Here is a 22,481-nt window from a genome sequence, read left to right on the forward strand (position 1 = left end):
CTTCTCATTACTTTCGTCTTTCTTCGATTTACTCTCAGTACATATTCTGTACTCATGAGACAATTCATTCCATTCAGCAGAGTATCTAATTATTCTTCACTTTCACCCAGGAATGTCACAGCGAACCGTATCATTGATATCCATTCACCTAGAATTTTAATTTCACTCCTGAACCTCATTTTTATTTTTATCATTGCTTCTTCGATGTATAAACTGGACAGTAGACAGGAAAGACTACATGGAAGTCTTACACCCTTTTTAATCCGGGCACTTCGTCCTTGGTCGTCCACTCTTATTATTCATTTCCTCTTGGGCCTTGTACGTATTATATATTAGTCGTTCTCCCTGTAGCTTTCCATCACTTTTCTCAGAATTTCGAATATCTTGCACCGTTTTTCAGGTCGACAAACTATGAACGTGCCTTGACTTCTCTATAGTTTTGCTTCTACTGTCAACCGCAACGTCTGAATTGCCTTTCTGGTACCTTTACCTTTCCTAAAGCTAAACTGAACGTCATCTAATACAGAATCAGATACCGCACCCAAGTACACGACATTGGTATCACGAGCAAGTGCGTCGGTACATGGCTGGCCAAACTCCAGCAGCCCTGAGTGGCTCATACTCATATCTTCGATAGCTTGCGGGACACACCGCCCCGCGGTTACAGCCGCCCACGAGTCGGGGCAACGGCCGTCACTGGCGTCGTCGACGTCAGTGCCTACCACAACCGGCTGCGGCTGCGCTTGCTCTGGATAGCCGTGATACTGTACATTGGTGCTGTAAGTAAACGCTTGTTAATGTTATCAGTGTTTCACTGTGCGCCCCAGTGTACTTCCGCCTCTCCACACCATTTCTCTAAACCATTCAGATTTATAGCGGCTCTGTATAGGCTAAGTCTCTACAGTATATAGCTAAGTAGTAATTTTCGAAAGTTATCTCGATATTTGGTTAGACATGAAGAGGAACTTTTTGGTTTGTTCAGGGACTGGCCTATCAGTCTGACCAAACGAAATGTAACATATTGTACAAAAATAAGCGAAGGGACTCGAATTTGTCATACTAAGCACTGATGGAAACAATCACAGAGCCAAGAAGGAGTTGAGTGATATAAAAGAAAGTTCGGAGGAGTGTTTCTGCATCGGAGAGATGAGGTCTATTCAAATTTCGCGCCACTTGCATAAGAGTGGTGTTAGTAGCGCCACTATGAGGAAGGAAATCGGGTTAGCTTTTTAAATACTCGCTGCAAAGATCGTGAACGTTAGTTGCCGTTGAGATTGGGTGTGGTAAGTTGAGTGTTATGTATGAGGGGAAACTACGGGCCTCGTGGAAAAAGGGTGACCCGGATGAGTCACGCAATTTGACTCTTAGTCTGATCACAAGGGGTGGCCATTATTGCACGCGTTTATCACGTAGGCTGACGTAAGGATTAATGAACTATACTTGACGGGATGTATCTGGAACATCTTAGGTGATTATAACTTAGTAGAAGGGAATACAATTAAATACTTAGCTTTGATTCAGCATCAGCAATGAAGATCGATCTTGACTTTGTACAATATTATTTACAAGTGCAGTTATAAACTGAAATTCAAATACTTCTTTACAATTCTGATTGCTTCACACCTGTAGATCACTTGGCAATGGATAAACTGTATGTGGCGCCTGGCTAGGTCGTAGCTACTCACTTAGCTGAAGGCTATGCTAACTAGCGTCCCTGCAAATGAGATCTCTGAAGCTGTAAGAAGTGAACTATTCCTGCGCTAGCTTGTCTCGTACGACCAGCCGAGCGGCGGCGCTCGGTCTGCTAGCGTCGACAGTGGCGACTCGCGGGTCCGATGTGTACTGACGGACCGCGGCCGATTTGAAGCCTACAACCAAGCCAGTGCGGTGACATCACAAAGACTGTCTTTAAGGCGACAAAGAATGTAGCAACTGAACTAGATTGCTGCCAGTGGTAATCACTAGAATGTACGGTCGCAATAAGAATGGGCTCCGGACGGCCACTTGGAACTACCGAGACGTAAGACCATCCTGTTTGGCGTACGGCTCTCATCGTACTACATCTGCAGCAGCAACTTGAGTAGCAGTTGACACCACAGTGACACATCAACTGTTACTTCAAGGACAGTTCCGCGCCAGACCCGTCCATTCCACTGATCCCAAGCCACCGCCATGTAATACTTCAGCGCTCTCAAGCGATATCTCTTTGGAGGGAAGGGTGAAAGTCGTAATTTCTGACAAATGATGGTTCTGCGTCGGTGACAGTGATGGGAGTGTGTTTGTTAGAATTAGACCAGTTAAGAGCCTGCTACAGTTTGGAACCGCGACACCGCTACGGTCGCAGGTTCGAATCCTGCCTCGGGCATGGATGTGTGTGATGTCCTTAGGTTAGTTAGGTTTCAGTAGTTCTAAGTGGACTGATGCCCTCAGAAGTTGAGTCTCATAGTGCTCAGAGCCATTTGAACCATTTTTTAAGAGCCTGCAACGATATACATACACACTGGACTCACACCTGGAGTTATAGCGTGGGCTGCAAATTCGTATTACAGCAGCAGCACTCTCGTGGTTATGCCACGCACCCTGATTGCAGATTTGTATGCGAATCTGGTGATTCGAGCTGTTGTGCTGCCATTCATCAGCAGCATTCGAGGTGATGTTTTCCAACAAGATAACGCCCGCCCACATATGGCTGTTGTAAGCCAAGATGCTCTACAGAGCGCCGTTATGGTACCTTGACCTGCTCGATCACTAAATCAGTCTCCAGTCGAGCACATATGAGACATCATCAGACGGCAACTTCAGCATCATCCGCAAACTGCCTTAACCGTCACTTTACTGGCCAACCAAGTGGAACAAGCATGGAACTCACAAACTCACATCCGGAGACTGGAAAATTCACGCACGTTTTCATGCTTGCACTCAATATTCTGGTGGATACGCTGGTTATTAATATACCAGCATTTCGCATTTGCAATGATCATGCGCTTAGATTAACTTGTTATCTTGCAGAATTAATCACTTACGTGTATTACTTGAAGAGATGTATTCCAAAAATTAATTACTCTATGTTAATTGTTTTCTGGTATTGCGATTTTTTTTTCCGCAGTGTGTGATTGTCGACAGTCGCTAGAAAAACTCACACCCACAGAAATTCTTGATTTACGACTACGAAGTTGTTGAAAATGGCAAAACGACGTAAAAATTGTGGGGTCCTACCCACTTGTCACCTATAGGGTACCTAAAGGATTCTGTGCTCTCGGTATGCTGTACAATAATTCAAGCAAATCACTTCAATAGTCTTCATTACAATAAAGAAGATTGACAATGCTCAACTTTGTATTACAAGAACGTGTCGCAAGCGATGGGCGACAGACAAACAGTCACTGTCTTTCTCTGTATACTATGCCCATAAAAATTACAGTTTTTCAAATAAAATGCCTTTTGCATGCTGCACATAAAATTTGTATTTTAATTTATTCATTCAGACGCGTTTCGCCTTATTTACAAGGCATCTTAAGTAGGTGTCCTGAAATTTTACATGATTTGTCCTTTTCAGGACACCCACTGAAGATTCCTTGTAAGAAAGGCGAAACGCGTCTGGGTGAATAAATTAAAATACAAATTTTATGTGCAGCATGCAAAAGGCATTTTCTTTGAAAAAACTGCAATTTATATACAGCTGCTGCGGAAATGGCCCCTACAACAAGCATGTTATGTCCATACAAGCTGTGGATATGCATCACTAATAACTGCTATCGTAGTGCTCTCCTAGTGCCGGTCTTGTACTGCTCGGTCGAGGCTGGCAGGAGCGGCCTTATATTCTTTTCTTATAGAGGCCGCTGTCATGGTGCGGTCCCAGTCAGCGGGCTATTGGCTGACGTCCTCTCACAGCCTTCTGTGCTCTAGTGTTCTTCATCTTCGTGCCGGCGCTTGTCGATGCGCCACAGCATTTCTCCCCCTCTCACCCCCACCCCCACTCCCACCCCAAAAACAGACGCACTGTCGTCCTGTGCGACAACGGCGAGGGAGGCAGGAGGGTGGGCGCCTCGCGGGACCGGAAGCTGTGGCTGCAGGGGACGTCAAGCTTCCGGCCGTACCCCGCCATCTGGCGGAAACGTCCCCCGGAAAACGAGCACAGGGGTACCCGACCGCCATCTGATGCCAGGAACAAGAAGGCGGTGACTGCTGCGGTGTGGGCGCGTCCAGCTCCATCGGTGGGACGAGAGGAGGCGGAGACTCGTCCCACGGTGTCGTGAGGACCCTCTCTGACGGCTGCTGTGGATGCGCTGTCCTCTCGACCCGCGAATCTGGGGGAAGAGACACTGCAAGATCATCGTGCACATGAGAGAGGCGAAGTTGATTTTGATGTCGGCGCTGCAAGCCAGCTGGACTTGAAATAAATGCAAGCGTCAAGTCGACGGACTGTCCCGCCTCGCACTCACCGTCTGCTGCCGCTAAAAACCCTGCAAAATACCACGCGGCGCAATGCGACGCTTGCGGCCTTCCTTCGGCGCCGAATGCTGAGGACGGTGGAGCAGGTGGGGCAACGTCCGATGGCGGCAGCCGTGAAGCAGTTCCGCTGGCAACGGTCCATCTCGTGGGTGCGAGAGATATGAGGCGAGAAACAGTTGCAGTGCTTGATCCCTGGTGTGTGCGGAGCGAAGTTTGGCCATCTGCTGCTTGCAAGTTCTGACAAAACGTTCCGCTTCGCCGTTGGGCAGTGGATGGAACGGTGCACTAGTGAGACGCTGTATGCCATTGTGTTCACAGTTGACATGAACCAAGGTCCATTGTGTGACACTTCAGGTAAACCTTCTAGGCAAAAAATCGATGACATCCCCTGAATTCCGCTACGTGACGTTTTCGAGTTCATTGGCACAGCAAAAGGAAACTTGCAACACTAGTCAACCACAATTAACCAGAGAGTATTCCAAAAAGGTCCCACAGAGGTTATGTGCACACGTTGCCATGGCGATTGCGACTTAGTCCAAGCAGAGAACTTTTGTGGCGGCCCGGACTGATTGGCCGCACATGAGAGACATTGTGACGTCATCTGTTCTACTTGGGCGTCCATACTCTTCCAAGCACAGTGTCTACGCGCTAACTGTTTCGTATGAACAATCCCTCAGTGTCCTTGCTGAAGTAACTGCAACACTTCTTTGTTCAAAGCTTTAGGGACTGTCCACTGTCATTCTGAATAAGAATCACACCTTTCTGTACAGCGAGGCTGTGCCAACGGGCAAAGTATCGCCGCGCTACAGAGTTCTTTATGCTATGCAAGGAACGAGGCCAAGATTTGCGGATGTATGTTAGCAAAATATTGAAATCTTTGTCATCTTCCGTGGCCTGTGCCATTTTCTTATAGTTCAGCGGAAAAGACTCAAGCAATTCAGAATCCAGAGCATCGATGTGACAACAAGATGTAGCAGAATCGTCAAAATCTGTATTAGGGCCAATTCTATTATGTGAAAGCGCGTCTCCGTTACCATGTTGAGCTATCGGACGATACACAATCTCGTACTGGTATTGAGGCAACAACAAAGCCCATCTTTGCAATTTTTGGGCAGTTCGTACAGGAACCGGTTTCGTCCGATGAAACAAGAACTGCAAAGGCTTGTGATCCGTTACGAAGTAGAATTTTCTGCCATACAAATAGTGGTGGAATATGGTGACAGCATGCATAATAGCCAATGCCTCTTTCTCAATTTCTGAAAGACTGAGCTTTGGACAACACCTTTGATGCTAAAGCAATAGCCCTGTCTTTATCATCAATCAACTGCACCGATTCCGTAAGAGGAAGTAACAACTTGCAACACAACTGGTTTGTCTGGATCAAAGTGAACTGAGCATCGATCACTGAGAAATACATCCTTAAGTTTTTGAGAAGGTATTTGGCGCTCATCTGTCCAAACAAAGGCGACATTTTTGCGACACAGCTACGATTTGTGCAGCATTCTGTATGAACCCAATATAATAGTTCATTTTCCCTAAAACTGACTGCAGTCTGTGATAGTGCGAGGAACTGGTAAGTCTCGTATGGCTAACAAATGTCACTGAAGACGACGTAGACCTTGACAGTTTATGACATGACCAAGATAGTGCAACTCAATTTTTTAAAAAATCACATTTGTCCAGTCTACACTTTAGTCCTCTTTGAATTTTTTTCGATGCCATCCGCCAATCCTATCCAGTAAGTATCCTGTACCACGTAGCAGTGCACCAGAAGAGGTCTTTTCGCATCTTCTAAATGTTCTGCAAAACACTTACTTTTTGGCTCGCCTTCCACCCAATATTTTCTGTGTAATTCTTTCCATTTAAGATGTTTCTAATCGTCATGCGAAGGTTTCAGCTGGATCGACAATCTTTCAGTTTGCGTGATTCATTGTCTAGCTGAGACATAAGGAATTTATTTACTACTCGAATGGAGACCCTTACACTTCTCATTATTTAGAGGTAACTGCCACTTTTGCATCATACAGGCATCTTATCTAAAGCATATTGTGAGGAGCCAGTTGAGCAATTTAGCGAAGCCGTGAGATGCTACAGATTCTATACCAGGTCATGCAATTTAAAAGGAGATAATTTCAGGCAAAGGACAACTGTTTATCTAATTACATTACCAGCGATGGCCCAATTGAACATGGAAGTATGTGTACCGCACCTTGCACTGGTGTGTTGACAATGGCCTCCATTAATCCACGAAAGGAAACTAAGAGTGACTACACCTGATTTATTGCTAAAAGACGTAAAAATGTTTTATCTGCTAAATCTATAATACAGTCAATTATTAACGGAAACATTGATTGGAAATACGTACTATAGCCTTGACTCATGCGGATTGATATATGATAGGAACGATATAAAACTGTCGCCTACGTGACCAACGATGACAGAAACAAATAATGAAGTGAGAAAGCTCCTGAAAACATGAACAAAAACCATTACTCTCGCCTACGTCCATGGGGGGTGCAACTAGCTGGCTTTGGCAGTTACATCAGTAACATGAAACTCTGATGCAAGAGAAATGACTTCACGCTCACCTCATTTGAGTGGATGCAAATACGGCCCATGTTTACCACTATATTGGTGTACAAGAGCAGAACTGGCTGAGAACTCAAATTCAGTTTCTTTTTGGGGGGGGCGGGGGAGGGGGTTGGGGCGCACAACTACAATGGTCATTAGCGCCCAGACTAAGTTAGGAACACACCGCGAGGCACAAGGTTAAAACAGCAACTAAAAGGGACAACACTATAAAAGGCACATTAACAGGCAAGGGATTAAAAGAAAACTGCATAATCAAATGTCCTTAGACAGGTTTGTCAAGTTGATAAAACGAAGAACACGAGCAGCTGCTAAAATGGCATCCAGAGTACATGGCAAGCCAAGATCAACACGCAGTGTATTAAAATTCGGACAGGACGTTAAAATGTGGCGGACCGTCAGCAGTTGCCCACATGGGCAGAACGGCGCCGGCGCAGCCGTTAGCAGATGGCGGTGGCTGAACCGGCAGTGTCCAATTCGTAACCGGGCCAAAACGATCTCCTCCCTCCGAGAAGGGCGTGAAGAGGGCCTCCAAGCCGCGGGAAGAGGTTTCAAGGCACGAAGCTTGTTGTCCGTAAGTGCAGCCCAATCGGCATGCCACAGTGACAAAATGGGCTGACAAATGACACTGCTACAATCTCATGAAGGGACACAAAAAGAAGCTGTCCAAGGCTGGAGGACCGCAGCCTTGGCCGCAGCATCTGCAGCTTCGTTCACAGGGATGCCGACATGGCCAGGAACCCACATAAAGCTAACCGGAGAACCGTCGTCCACCAGCTGCTGAAGAGAGCGTTGGATCCGGTGCACGAAAGGGTGAACCGGATACGGAACACTGAGGCTCTGGATGGCGTTCAGGGAATCGGAGCAGATGACATAAGCAGAATGTCGGTGACGGCAGACGTAAAGAACAGCCTGGTAGAGGGCAAAGAGCTCAGCTGTGACGACCGAACAATGGCATGGAGCTGGTATTTGAAACTGTGTGCCCCGACAATAAAAGAACACCCGACACCGTCATTGGTCTTCGAGTCATCTGTATAAATGAAGGTCATATTAATGAACTTCGAACGAAGTTCGACTAAACGGGAGCGGTATACCGAAGCTGGGGTAACCTCCTTTGGGAGCCAGCTGAGTTCAAGGTGAACGCGAACCTGAGCCTGGAGCCAAGGTGGCGTTTGACCTTCGCCCACTCGAAAGGTTTCAGGGATTGAAAAATCAAGGTGCTGAAGGAGGCGACGAAAGCGAACTCAAGGGGGTAGCAGGGCAGAGACATACAACCCGTATTGACGGTCGAAAGAGTCGTCAAAAAAGGAACTATAAGACGGGTGGTCGGGCATTTACAGTAGCCGACAGGCATACCGATGAAGCAGCATATCGCTCCGTTAGGTAATGGCAATTCACCGGCTTCATCATGAAGACTCTCTACGGGACCAGTATAAAACTCTCCGATCGCAAGACGTAAACCCCGATGTTGTATGGAGTTGCGGCGGCGTAAGATGGACGGCAGTGCAGAGGAGTATACAAAGCTCCCATAATCCAGCTTTGAACGGACGATCGACCGATATAGGCGAAGTAGGACGGATCGATCCGCTCCCCACGACATACCACTGAGAATACGGAGGACATTTAGAGAACGGGTACGACGGGCAGCCAAATATGACACATGTGGAGACCAGCTAAGTTTCCTGTCAAATGTAAGACCTAAAAATTTTGCTGTCTCCACGAATGGGAGAGCAACGGGACCGAGTCGTAAGGACGGTGGGAGAAACTCTTTGTAGGGCCAGAAGTTAATACAGACAGTATTCTCGGCAGAAAAACGGAAGCCATTGGCCACACTCCACGAGTAAAGAAGGTCAAGAGAACGCTGAAGAGAGCGCTCCAGGAAACATGTACGCTGCGCGCTGCAATAGATGGTAAAATCGTCCACGAAAAGGGAGCCTGATACATCATCTGGGAGGCAATCCATTATTGGATTGATCGCTATGGCGAAGAGAGCGACGCTCGAAGCTGAGCCCTGTGGCACCCCATTCTCCTGGCGAAAGGTGTCTAACAGGACAGAACCCACACGTACCCTGAACTGTCGATCCATTAAAAAGGAACGAATAAAAAGAGGGAGGCGACCGCGAAGGCCCCATGTATGCATGGTGCGGAGAATGCCCGCCCTCCAACAGGTCTCGTAAGCCTTCTCCAAATCAAAGAACACAGCCGCGGTCGGGCGCTTCCGCAAGAAGTTATTCATAACAAAGGTCGACAAGGTAACCAGATGGTCAACAGTAGAGCGGCGACTACGAAATTCACATTGTACAATGGTAAGTAGGCGTCGAGATTCGAGCAGCCAAACCAAACGAGAGTTAACCATTCGCTCCATCACCTTACAGATACAGCTGGAATGCGAGATGGGTCGATAACTGGAAGGCAAGCGCTTGTCCTTCCCCGGCTTAGGAATCGTTACATCAATCATCGCGCCAGCATGTGGACCTTGGTGCCAGATAGCCGGCGCAGGCTACCCCAGACAACAGAAGAAGGAGTAAAACTGTTGAAGGTGCTTGTGAAAGCAGCCCAGCTGGCTTTCTTGCTTGCTTTAATAACACGACGACACTGCACACGTAATAGATTATAAATGATACAATTCGCCACCGTATCGTGGCGTTTAAATGTGCGTAAAGCACGTCGACGAGCACGTAAAGCGTCTCTACATGCTACGGTCCACCAGGGCACCGGTACGCGACGTGGAGAAGAAGTAATGTGAGGAATGGAATATTCAGCAGCAGAGAGAATGACTTCCGAGAGGTGTGCGACCTGACTATCGCAGCTTGCGAAGGTTTGATCCTGAAAGGTCGCCCTGGAAGAGAAGAGCCCCTAGTCTGCTTTGGAGATGTTCCAACATCCAGAATGGTGGGCATTGAAGCCTCCAGTTAACAAAAATGGTGCAGGTAGCTGAGCAATAATTTGCATCACAGAATGAGATTTTCACTCTGCAGCGGAGTGTGCACTGATATGAAACTTCCTGGCAGATTAAAACTATGTGCCCGACCGAGACTCGAACTCGGGAGCTTTGCCTTTTGCGGGCAAGTGCTCTACCAACTGAGCTACCGAAGCACGACTCACGTCCGATACTCACAGCTTTACTTCTGCCAGTATCCGTCGCCTACCTTCCAAACTTTACAGAAGCTCTTCTGCGAACCTTGCAGAACTAGCACTCCTGAAAGAAAGGATACTGCGGAGACATGGCTTAGCCACAGCCTGGGGGATGTTTCCAGAATGAGATTTTCACTCTGCAGCGGAGTGTGCGCTGATATGAAACTTTCTGGCAGATTAAAACAGTGTGTCCGACCGAGACTCGAACTCGGGACATTTGCCTTTGGCGTGCAAGTGCTCTATCAACTTTTTTTATTTTTTTTTATTTTTTTTAAATACAACAAAATATAACATCCTTTTTTTGTTTCTTTTTTTGTAATAATTTGTATTGAAGAAACTAAAAGTACATATATATTCACTATGCAAGAGTTCTTCAAGGTACCATTCCATTTAAATATATACAAATAACTGTTAGTTAAGCAAAAAAATAAATAAATACATTAAAAAGAAAAAACATTAAATACAACAAAGTATAACATATTCTGTCTTTTTGCTTTTTTTAAATTATTTTTTATTATTATTTTTATTTTTATTTTTTTATTTTTTATTTTTTATTTATTTATTATTATTATTTTTTATTTTTTTTGTCGAAGCATGGGAACGTGGATAAGGGTGTTGCATCATGTGACAGGTATGTATGGTACACCCCAGCTTTGAGGGGGGTCAAGGAAGACGCTGCGGAAATAACCGGCAAAAGTTTGTCGGTAAGATGGTTTTCGGGTGAGGGTGCTATGCGAGGTCACAACTTTGTACCAGAAGTCAAGGACTGTATGCGGACCATTTTGAAAGAGGTATTCTAAAGCCAGTCCTCGAAACCAGATGAGAGTATGGTGCTTAGCAAGAGGGTAGTGAAATGTCTGGGGCAACAACAGGAAATCCAGGGTTACCGTCGTTGGCGGGGCACGGAGGTAAAAGCCCACGATTCGTTGGATGAGGAGCCATACGTTTTGTTTCAGGGGGCACGTAAGACGGTGCTCGTCGGTGTCTTCGAGCTGACAGTCAGGGCAGAGTGGGGAGGTGGCCAGTCCTATGCGATAAAGTCGACTGTTAGTCGGGAACTTTCCATAAATTAAAACATACCAGAGTGCAGACACAGACGACGGTAAAAAGGGTGCATGCACACACCCCCAAACTGTGCGCCAGTTAATGTCAGGCTGCCGTAGCACCATGGGGTCGCAAGGGTTGGACAGCATAAACAAACGATAATAATCTTTTGTACGGGGAGGACGGGCGACTGGAAGATCGGCCCGAACGTAGCTGAGTTCTATGAAACAATTGGCGACGTGGTACAATAATGGAGAAATAGGTGCCACATTGATCGGTGGATCGAGAGAAGCTGGTCGGAGGATATCTAAGAGACTGCGTGTTAAGGACGGAACCGTCCCCTGCCAGTGCCGCAACAGAGTGTGGACAAAGAGTGCAGAAGATCGTCCCGCACGTTGACGAGTCCGAGGCCACCTTTTGCAGGAGGCAATGTTAAAGTGCTGTAGCGGACTTTGAAAAGTGCCCCTGCTGACACGAAATATCCAAAGGCTGATTGGATGCGGCGGCCAAGGAGTAACGGCATTGGGAGGATCTGGGCGACGTGTACCAGTTTAGGGGCTACATACATGTTGACATAGGACACACGTTGGAGTAGGTTTAAGTTACGGTGCACTTGACCGCGGACATGGTGCCGAATCGACTGCAAAAGCCGCCGGTATGCCAGGGCCACAGTGCGGTGTGTGGAGCTCGTAAATTCGATACCCAAGTAACGAAGGGTGGTACTGACTGGGAGTGGGTTCGGCACTATAGCCGGGAGGCCGCGCCCAATGTGCATCATAGTCGATTTACGGACATTAAGAATGCTACCAGAAAGATGTCCATACTGGTGGATCCATTGGATGGCGTCATTGAGTTCCGTGGAGGAGCAGGTGAGAAAGAGGAGATCGTCCGCATAAGCCCTACAGTGAAAAGTGTAGTCACGCAAAGTGAGGCCCTGCAGTCTAGAGGTAAGTCCAGTGATGAGGGGCTCAATTGCAATGGCATATAGTAAAGTAGACATAGGGCATCCTTGACGTACAGAGCGGCGTATAGGAATCGGTCCTACAAGCCTCTCATTGACTTGTACCATCGAGACGGCGGGAAGTAGTAACCGGCGAATGGCATCGACAAAAAGTAATGGGAACCCCATACGTGTCGCCACCATGAGGAGGAATGGGTGTCGAACGCGGTCAAAGGCACTCGTGAAATCGACGGATACCAGTGCTGCACGAAGGCGACAAACCGACGCCAGTGCAATGAGGTCACGGAATTCTCCTAGGGCTGTTTGTAAGGTGGCCCCACAACCACGTGCAGTCTGCTCAGGTGAAAGGACCGTAGGTAAGACGGTGCGCATGCGCGCTGCTAAGAGGCGTGCATAGATTTTATAGTCTGCATTCAGGAGTGTAAGGGGGCGATATGCAGAGACATGAGACCCTCCCTTCGGTTTAGGCACAGGTAGAAGAATGCCAGTGACGAATTCAGGTGGAATTGGGAAGGATGGAGTAAAGAGTTCCTGAATCATTTCCGTCCAGCGAGGAAGCATCAACGTGGTGAACGCCCGGTAAAACTCCACTGGGAGACCATCTGGTCCTGGTGATTTGTTCTTGGCCCCTCTGTTGATCGCATCTACTACCTCTTCTGCAGTGATTGCAGACATCATGGACGTTGACTCCGCTACGGTGAGTGTCCGGTCAGGGGAAGGACGGAGATCATCAGGAATGGGCGTCGCCATCTGTTCATCATCATAAAATTGGCGATAATGTTCAGCAAAGGCAGACACCACCGCCGCCTGTGTTGTGTGGTGAACACCATCGGAGGTCGTGATGTGGGAGACGAAGAGTCGACGTCGACGACTGTGGTCGGATGCGGCATGGATTGTGGATGGGGTTTCGTCGTGGAGGAGGTCTTGTCGTCGGGAACGCACCACGACACCATGCAGTCGTGCACGTTGAAGAGAGACGAGACGAGCTTTGGTACGTTTTCGTTCCCTATGGATGTCAGGTGATGGAGGGAGTGCATCGAGCTCACGGAGGACGGCGTAGTAAAAATTTGTGGTGTCTTGATGCCATGCTGCTGCTTCCTTGCCACATTGTATGAAGGCCTTTCTGATCGCAGGTTTGGCACATTTGAGCCACCAATGGAACGTGGATGTGTACTGCGGAAGGCGTCTTTCGCAAGACGCCCACGTAGTGGCAATACATTGTCGGCAGTGTGGATCATTAAGGAGGGAGGTATTAAGCTTCCAGTAACCTCTGCTGCGCCACACCGACTGAGGTGGCAGAGCCAGGGAGCAAATGACGGCGCAGTGGTCCGAAAATGCAAGGGGCCACCGTTCAGCTTGAACGACGTCATTGCCAAGGTGGGCAGAGACGTATAACCGGTCCAGTCTGCTCGCAGAATGTGCTGTATAATGGGTGAAACCGGGGGTATTGCCATGAATTTTCTCCCAAACGTCCACTAGGTGAAAATCTTCGATTAAGGTGAGAAGCGCCGGGCATGGCGAATAACCAGGCATTTGGTCCTGCGGATGGAGGACACAGTTGAAATGGCCTCCCATGATAAGGCGATCATAGCGTCCAGAAAACAGGGGCGCCACGTCACGTCCGAAGAAAGAGCACCGCTGCCGACGGTTCGTGGAGCCAGACGGAGCGTAGATATTGATGACGCGCGTGTCGAAGATGGTAACAGCCATGCCTCTTCCACAGGGAAGGATTGTCGTGTCCTTGAGTGGGATTCCTTCGCGTATGTAGAAAGCCACTCCATTCCCTGATTGATCACATGTGGACGTGTATGAGTCGTAGCCGTAGACTGGTGGTAGTGTGGCAACGCGTACTTCCTGAAGAAGGGCGACGTCGACGTCAGAGGCCCGAAGCATGTCACATAGGAGTTGCAGCTTGGGTACAGTGCCGATCATGTTGATGTTCAGCGTGGAAAACCGATACGTTTGTTTCAGTGGTGGTGGACGCGCATCTACCATCACCAAGGCAAGTAAGAGGAGGGCAACGACAGGAAGTCCCGTCCCATCAGGTGCAGGGCCTCGCTTTTGATGTTAACAGGCAGCCTTGTCCGGCGGAGGCAACTCATCCGGAGGAGGGGGCGTATCTTCCTCAATCTCGTCGGCCCATGCTCCTATGCCATGGGTCCGTCCAATGTCCATGGGAATTGCGTCGTGGTGAGAGAGATCTGGAGTTGTCGGCGGGGAGACAGGCGTCTCAACCGGGCACCGATCGTTACATTGTGCGTGGCGACCTCCATAGAGGTCCCGTCCTGCGAAATGTCTTGATCATCGTGAAAGTTGTCCGCCGACCTCTGCATGGAAATGTCGGTTGGTTGGGTGTCGTCTTCGTCGTCGCGGGTGGCGACGCTTTGAGAGCCAGTGGGTGAACGGCGACGGCGTTTGCGCCAACGTGGCGAGCGTTGTTTGCACACGTGTTCCTCAGTGTCGGACGACGGCAAGGAAGAGCGTCGACCTGGTTCGAATGCGTCGGTGGGTACAATGAAATTTTCAAACAGGTGTTGTGAAGAAGTACTGTTCTCCTCAGCGTCCGGTGCGGGAGCCTGTTCGGCGGCAAGGTTGTCAGGTGGGACGTCCGCACCGTCCATAGGTGACTGGGACGGTGGGACGTGCCGATCGGAAGGACCGGGCGACGGACTGGACGAAACTGTAGACGTGGCAAGAGCCGCTGCGTAAGTGACCGGTAGGGCGGTCATCGTGGGTGTGACGGACGCTTCCGACAACGGGAGCTGCGCGACACGTCGTTGAATGCATTCAGACCGTAGGTGACCTTCTTTCCCGCAACCGGAACAGGTTCGAGGTTGGCCGTCGTACATTATATTGGCACGGCAGCCTCCGATACGTAGATAAGAAGGCACGTGTTTCTGCAACTCGATGCGGACCTGTCTAACACCGTTTAAAACGGGATAGGTCGGAAATTGTACCCATCGTTCGGCAACATGTTCCAGAACGTTGCCATAGGGACGGAGCGCCTCGATGACGACGTCTGCAGGTAGTTCGAACGGCAGTTCGAATATCCTTATCGTCCGTGTGCCGAGACCTGCGTGATCGACGGTAACGGGTCCGACGTTGTCGTCGGAATGGCAGAAGCGCACTCCACGTTTTGCCTCTTGAAGCACCTTGTCGCACGCCGCATCGTTGATCATTTTGACGTAGACGGTACTGCCAACTATCGACAAGTGGATACCAATTAGATCCGTTGGTGGTACCTTAACTTCATCGCGAATAAATCGTTCTACCTCCAGGGCCTTGGGTCGGGCAAAGTTGGAACAAAAGTTGAAACGTAATGTCTTCTTCCGATAGTTGTGCGCCATGGTGGTCTAGAAGGGAAAACGGCACTTACAGCGGCCGAAGTAAACACAAACACACCGTGCGCGCCTCGCCCGCAGCGCTCTGGCGCGTGACCGCCAACTGAGCTACCGAAGCACGACCCACGTCCGATATTCACAGCTTTACTTCTGCCAGTATCCGTCTACTACCTTCCAAACTTTACAGAAGCTTCGATAGCTCAGTTGGTAGAGCACTTGCCCGCGAAAGGCAAAGGTCCCGAGTTCGAGTCTCGGTCGGGCACACAGTTTTAATCTGCCAGGAAGTTTCATATCAGCGCACACTCCGCTGCAGAGTGAAAATCTCATTCTGGAAACATCCCCCAGGCTGTGGCTAAGCCATGTCTCCGCAGTATCCTTTCTTTCAGGAGTGCTAGTTCTGCAAGGTTCGCAGAAGAGCTTCTGTAAAGTTTGGAAGGTAGGAGACGGATACTGGCAAAAGTAAAGCTGTGAGTATCGGACGTGGGTCGTGCTTCGGTAGCACAGTTGGTAGTGCACTTGCCCGCCAACGGCAAAGGTCCCGAGTTCGAGTCTCTGTCGGGCACACAGTTTTAATCTGCCAGGAAGTTTCAATTTGCATCATGTCTGCCCTGGTAACAGCAGACGACGATGGAGTGTAAACGGTACAAATGTAAAATGTAAAAGTGGGGAGAGTAATGCGGACGGCAACTGCCTGCAGGCCGGTGTGCAATGTGATGGGATCATAGTAGATATCATCCCGGACCAGCAACATAACCCCTCCATGAGCCGGAATACCTGCCACAGGGGGTAGGTCAAATCGCACAGAGGTATAGTGTGCCAAGGCAATTTGATCGCATGGGCGTATCTTCGTTTCCTGGAGACCTACGAAGAGCGGACAGTGCAAGCGGATCAGCAACTTTAAATCCTCTCGGTTGGAGCGAATGCTGCGAATGTTCCAGTGAGTAAGTGCCATATTGAGAAGAAAAAGGAAAAGGGGAAGCAAGAAGGGGTCACCTCGAAGGCCGCTTAGGGCCTGGCTTCGAGCGAGCACTGCTGCCGCTATCAATAGGCGGAGTGTCATCGTCCATTGGTTCAATAGGTTCATCGGCCATCTTGTTAAGATGGCCGGGAGGGGGAGCTACCTCCGGCGGGGAACGGCCATATGTTCGGCTACCAGCGGCGCGGCCAGGTGAAACGAATGACGGCCTGGGGCGGAAACCGCTGGGTGGAGCACGAGAAGAAACGCGCCGTGGCTTCCTATGAGCCTTCTTGGAAGGTCGTTTAGTGGAAGTACTGGTCGATGGCTGGGAGTTCGAGGTACGTAGGAAGTTTGCAAGGGACGGTTCCTTCTTGAAGGCCCGTGCATCTGACTTCTGGGTCTCCGTCTTGGCAGAAGCTGATGAAGGTGCTTGTGTCTGAAGGGTGACGGAAGGAAGAGGAGATGTCGACCGGGCGATCTTAGCACTGGCCGAACGGCCGACCGTAGTGCTGAAGGTCAGATCGCATGTCTGCGTCGCCACCTCTCTGGTAGTCCGAGGAGAGGCGAGGACAGTACTGTATTTCCCCGCTGGGAGCAGCGTGGGCTTCCTACTAGCAAATAGCTTGCGAGCAGCCGAGGTGGACACTTTCTCTTTGACCCGAATTTCCTGTATACAGCGTTCTTCCTTGTAGATGGGACAGTCGCGGGAGGACGCTGCATGGTCACCGTGACAGTTCACACAACGAGGAGACGGAGGTGGACAGTCACCCTCATGGGCATCCCTGCCACAAGTGACACATTTAGCCGCATTAGAACAAGACTGGCGAGTGTGATTAAAACGCTGACACTGGTAGCAGCGCGTAGGTGTCGGGACATAGAGGTGAACAGAAATAACCTCGTAGCCGCTCAGATGCGCGACGGCAGCTGAACACTATCAAAGGTCAAGAAAAGTGTCCGGGTCGGTACAAGGTCATTATTAACCTTTTAATGACCCTATGGACAGCCGTCACGCCCTTCTCAGGGAGGAAAGACTGAATCTCCTCGTCAGTTAATCCGTCGAGTGATCTAGTATATACCACACCACGCGACGAATTGAAAGTGTGGTCAGCCTCCACCAGGACAGGGTACGTGTACAGGAGTGTGGCCCGAAGTAGTTTTTGTGCCTGAAAGGCGCTCTCAGTTTCTAGTAAAAGGTACCGTTACGCATCCTGGTACAAGACTTGACAGATCCGGCTATGGCATCTACGACCTTCTGGATAACGAAAGGGTTGACAGATGAAAAATAGTTTCCGTCCTCAGATCGAGAAACTACGAGGAACTTTGGGGCAGGCGGTAGTACTTTTGTCGCTGGTGGCTCGTCAACTTTCCGTTTTTGGGCAGAAGTCGAGAGAGAAGAAGAAGAGAAATCCATTGCGGAGGAATCCCCCATGATTGCCAGCGTCTCCGATGGCGCGCTCCTTCCTTGTGGGGACCCTCTCAGAGGGCACTCCCGCCTTAGGTGAATGTTTACACCTCAGGTCACACCTCCCGAGAAACGGACGGAGGGACCAATCGGCATGGTCGGAAGGTGTCAGTTCAAGCAATCTCCCCTCCCTGGGACTGGCCTTTACCAGGGGGTGCGTGCGTGCCTTACTTGTCTACCCAGGGCGGAGAATTTCGCGTTACCCCGTCACCGGCTACGCGTGCGAACGCGTGGGTCGGCCTTCAGGCACGCACAGGGAGGAAAGGAGAAGAGGAAAAAGAAGGGAGAGAGAAGACAGACTGTCTCAAACGCCGTGGTGGAGACCATAGAAGGCAAGGAGAAGAAGGCAAGGAGAAGGAGCAAGGGAAAAAGTAAGGAAGACAGTGAGAGGGAGAAGGACAAAGAAAGGAACCAAACAAAGGAAGGAAGAAACCAGAATAAGTGAAAAACCAAAATGACCACAAATATAAGTCGGGGAACCGTCCATCTCCGGACGCAGGCGCAAACTACCCCCTCGAGGGGGAGGGACTCCTTTTAGTCGCATCTTACGACAGGCAGGAATACCGTGGGCCTATTCTTGCCCCCGGATCCACAGGTAGGAAATTCAGTTCCGTCATCTGTGTGCTGCTCTAATTCAGGGACATCTTACTTTGCAGCTGTCTGCGATGAATTGCAGAGAAGTGTCATCTGAGGAGAATGCTTTCTTACAGCGCTCTAAGGAGAAGTGTGTTTGTATTCCTCTCAACAAGCCTGAGCTGGTTCTGGCAGCACTGGAATCTCTCTGGTCAATTGCAAGAGACCTTGTGTGTTTCAACCAACGAAAATTTAATAAACATTCTATCAAATTCCTTACTTTTACCAATTTTGCCGTGATTAATCAGTAAAGTCTATGTCTCCCTTGGCGTGGGGAAGAGGACAGAAAATTTGTCCCATTGCGTAACAGATTTTTACTTACAATGAGAAGGCATACACGTACATATACGTTGGATCTCTCGCCGCTACCAAAATTCTTGAAGCGACTCAATGACACGTCTCCTTACTGAATTTTGAGCAAACCTTCCAGCCTGCCCCCTCTGGGCCTAATGGCTAGTTGCATGCTCCTAGCTTTGTGTTCTTTTCTGTCCTTTAGATCTCTCTCTTTGCTAAAAGGCATTCTTTTCATTTTGCGTACAGTGAAACTTTATGGTGGGCTGGCTGCCGTCACTTGCCGCTGCCACTGTGCTTGGTCGGCAGGGGCCTCTCCCATGTGTTATTTGCCAGAAATTCTGGCTTTTAGCAAAAACAGCCTTATGGCCCGCGCGGTTTCACAAAATGATTCTTCCCTTTCACCAGACAGCTCAACACCTCAAGTCTCCTGCAGTTACAAGATTCCTTCATTGTACCAAAAGCAAAAGTCATAGAAGTGATCATAATTGCCATTATTAGCATGTTACTACTTAATGTTGACATGTAGCACTAATTATTTCATTTGATGTACTAGTCGGATATGGACACTGAATTATTAGAAAGGTCACGTGAAAGTTTTTAGAAAAATCGGGTTTCGACCTTGGATGACTTTATGAGACAGTAACTGACAGCATCACCTGCAAGCTATCTAAGAGGACTGCCCACATAGTTTCTTAAGGCATTTATGTAGATTATGAACAGAAGAGGACCTGTTAGTCATCCCTGGAAAACTCCATATATTACACTACTGGCCATTAAAATTGCTACACCACGAAGATGACGTGCTACAGACGCGAAATTTAACCGACAGGAAGAAGGTGCTGTGATATGCAAATGATTAGCTTTTCAGAGCATTCACACAAGGTTGGCGCCGGTGGCGACATCTACAACGTGCTGACACCAGGAAAGTTTCCAACCGACTTCTCATACACAAACAGCAGTTGACTGGCGTTGCCTAGTGAAACGCGTAAGGAGGAGAAATGCGCACCATCACGTTTCCGACTTTGATAAAAGTCGGATTGTAGCCCATCGCGATTGCGGTTTATCGTATCGCGACATTGCTGCTCGCGTTGGTCGAGAGCCAATGACTGTTAGCAGAATATAAAATCGGTGGGTTCAGGAGGGTAATACGGAACGCCGTGCTGGGTCCCAACGGCCTCGCATCACTAGCAGTCGAGATGACAGACATCTTATCCGCATGGCTGTAACGGATCGTGCAGACACGTCTCGATCCCTAAGTCAACAGATGGGGACGTTTGCAAGACAACAACCATTGGCACGAACAGTTCGACGACGTTTGCAGCAGTATGGACTACCAGCTCGGAAACTATGGCTGCGGTTACCCTTGACGCTGCATCATAGACAGGAGTGCCTCCGATGGTGTACTCAAAGACGAACCGGGGTGCACGAATAGCAAAACGTCATCTTTTTCGCATGAATCCAGGTTCTGTTTACAGCATCATGATGGTCGCATCCGTGTTTGGCGACATCGCTGTGAAAACACATTGGAAGCGTGTATTTGTCGTCGCCATACTAGCGTATCACCCGGCGTGATGGTATGGGGTGCCATTGGTTACACGTCTCGGCCACCTCTTGTTCGCATTGACGGCACTTTGAACAGTGGACGTTACATTTCAGATGTGTTACGCCCCGTGGATCTACCCTTCATTCGATCCCTGCAAAACCCTACATTTCAGCAGGATAATGCACGACCGCATGTTGCAGGTCCTGTACGGGCCAGAAAATGTTCAACTGCTGCCCTGGCCAGCACATTTTCCAGACGTCTCCCTAATTGAAAACGTCTGGTCAATGGTGGCCGAGCAACTGGCTCGTCACAATACGGCAGTCACTACTCTTGATGAACTGTGGTAGCGTGTTGAAGCTGCATGGGCAGGTGTACCTGTACACGCCATCCAAGATCTGTTTGACTCAATTCCCAGGCGTATCAAGGCAGTTTTACGGCCAGAGGGTGTTGTTCTGGGTACAGATTTCTCAGGATCTATGCACCCGTGGTCTATAGGTACCGTCTTTGATTCATAATCAAAAACGTCTTCGGTCCCGGGTTCGATGCCCGCCACTGTCTAAATTTCGATAAATAATCAGATTTGGCGACCGAAGACTTCCGGCATAAGCAATCAGCCTCATTCTGCCAACGGCCTTGTCAAAGAGGGCGGAGGAGTGGATAGAGGTTCAGGGCACTCTCTTGTCCTAGGTGTGGGAAATTGCCCCTAAAGGCGGAAGAATCAGCAATGATCAACGACATGAGGATGCAGAAGGCAATGGAAACCACTGCATTAAAGACACGTAACGTGTATCCACAGAACATGTGGCCTGTGGTTGAAGAAGTGTCATGATGATCTCTCCATTGGCAAAAGATTCCGGAATAGTCCCCCATTCGGATCTCCGGGAGGGGACTGCCAAGGGGGAGGTTACCATGAGAAAAAGATTGAATAATCTGTGGTGTCACCGCCAGACACCACACTTGCTAGGTGGTAGCCTTTAAATCGGCCGCGGTCCGGTAGTATACGTCGGACCCGCGTGTCGCCACTATCAGTGATTGCAGACCGAGCACCGCCACACGGCAGGTCTAGAGAGACTTCCTAGCACTCGCCCCAGTTGTACAGCCGACTTTGCTAGCGATGGTTCACTGACTTCTACCAGCTACGTCCGTTTTTCTCAATTCTAATTCCCTTGTCATGTTCCAGACCTCACGCCAGTGTGCGTGAGTTAAAACGCGTGCATTTCGGCCTCCTTTAGAAAAACGCGGTTGGCTCTCCTGCCAACCACAACATAATCAACGAAAGGGTAATGTTCTACTAGTCGGGGCGTGGAATGTCAGAAGCTTGAACGTGGTAGGGAAACTAGAAAATCTGAAAAGGGAAATGCAAAGGTTCAATCCAGATATAGTAGGGGTCAGTGAAGTGAAGTGGAAGGAAGACAATGATTTCTGGTCAGATGAGTATCGGGTAATATCAACAGCAGCAGAAAATGGTATAACAGGTATAGGATTTGTTATGAATAGGAAGGTAGGGCAGAGGGTGTGTTACTGTGAACAGTTCAGTGACCGGGTTGTTCTAATCAGAATCGACAGCAGACCAACACCGACAACGATAGTTCAGGTATACATGCCGACGTCGCAAGCTGAAGATGAACAGATAGAGAAAGTGTATGAGGATATTGAAAGGGTAATGCACTATGTAAAGGGGGACGAAAATCTAATAGTCATGGGCGACTGGAATGCAGTTGTAGGGGAAGGAGTAGAAGAAAAGGTTACAGCAGAATATGGGCTTGGGACAAGGAATGAAAGAGGAGAAAGACTAATTGAGTTCTGTAACAAGTTTCAGCTACTAATAGCGAATACCCTGTTCAAGAATCACAAGAGGAGGAGGTATACTTGGAAAAGGCCGGGAGATACGGGAAGATTTCAATTAGATTACATCATGGTCAGACAGAGATATCGAAATCAGATACTGGATTGTAAGGCGTACCCAGGAGCAGATATAGACTCAGATCACAATAGTAGAGATGAAGTTCAAGCCATTAGTCAGGAAGAATCAATAGGCTAAGAAGTGGGATACGGAAGTTCTAAGGAAT

The 22,481-nt window shown here is 48.9% G+C and overlaps 1 non-coding gene across 1 annotated transcript; it reads left to right on the forward strand.

The window, feature by feature from the left end:
- Nucleotides 1-15,711: 15,711 nt before the first annotated feature.
- On the forward strand, nucleotides 15,712-15,786 carry Trnas-cga (transfer RNA serine (anticodon CGA)). The gene has a single exon. It is a non-coding gene; the product is annotated as a tRNA-Ser (tRNA).
- Nucleotides 15,787-22,481: the final 6,695 nt, after the last annotated feature.

Source organism: Schistocerca gregaria, chromosome 1 (assembly GCF_023897955.1).
Source record: "Schistocerca gregaria isolate iqSchGreg1 chromosome 1, iqSchGreg1.2, whole genome shotgun sequence".
In the NCBI taxonomy this organism is placed as follows: domain Eukaryota; kingdom Metazoa; phylum Arthropoda; class Insecta; order Orthoptera; family Acrididae; genus Schistocerca; species Schistocerca gregaria.